The sequence below is a fragment of the Schistocerca cancellata genome, chromosome 1 (assembly GCF_023864275.1).
Source record: "Schistocerca cancellata isolate TAMUIC-IGC-003103 chromosome 1, iqSchCanc2.1, whole genome shotgun sequence".
In the NCBI taxonomy this organism is placed as follows: Eukaryota; Metazoa; Arthropoda; class Insecta; order Orthoptera; family Acrididae; genus Schistocerca; species Schistocerca cancellata.
The window spans coordinates 1,148,118,366-1,148,119,385 of record NC_064626.1 but is presented as its reverse complement, the minus strand read 5'-3'; positions in this window follow the sequence as shown (position 1 = coordinate 1,148,119,385).

The following is a 1,020-nucleotide window of genomic DNA, read 5'->3' as shown; positions in this document are numbered from 1 at the left end:
ATATGCAGTGAGTCCATAATGAAGGTGCTAAATTATAAGGCATTTCATATTAAAATAAATTATTTAAGAAACTTTAACAACTAGTCCTAGTCTTCTCTATTCGGTAAGGTAATCTAGTATTAAGGTGACTTTTAATCTTTGAGATCAAAGTTTTGTGTCCATAATCATTCGTGTATGACATGGTAACGCAGATGTTTTTGTAGTGCAACATATTTACTCAAAGAGTTTATCAAAATACAGGGAATGAAAATGAAACAAATTGGAAATAAAGAATCATCGAAACTGATTTAGAAGGGTTGCGAGCCAGAACGGAGCACTCCTGAACTTTTTTTTTTTTTGCAATATCTTCGTTCCGTTGAAGATGCATTGATATTGCTGTAGCTTTCACACCTGCCCACTGATTTATTTGAAAAATGAAACTACACATTTTTAATAAAATGTCGTGGCCAATCGCGCCAAACTGCTGACTGAAATTTAACACTGTTAAAACAATTGTCTCACGTCTAGCTTTCTTTGTCCAAGTACAGCAGTTCTGTTTTTGAGACGTTGTCGTAAGCTCGAATGATATTTACAAGGCTCGATTGAACCGGCAAGTTGACTGTTACGCGTCACAATTTATTTTACTTCCACAACGCGTTTCAGAGGATCAAACCTCCATCATCAGGTGGATTTATGTGAATTAATAATACGTGTATGTGATGGGATAACCTGTGCCACTGTCTCCTGCGGCCACAGGCTCCTTTTACCGCTGTTCTGGTCACTTCAGTGTTCACAAGGTGTATGCAGTGTTGCATGTGATGAAACACGACAGAAAGTGGAGACAGTGTCACACGTAACCCAAAAGTTATAAACAGAACACGTACGTTTAGTATTAGTTCAAGTCAATCAACCTGATGCCGGAGGTTTAAAACCCTTAAACATATACTGGATGTAAAATAAATTGGGACTGGTATCAATAACCATAGTGGCAAAACTGCATTGAAATTGTGCGCATTTAAATTCACAATAACGGTTTGAAGT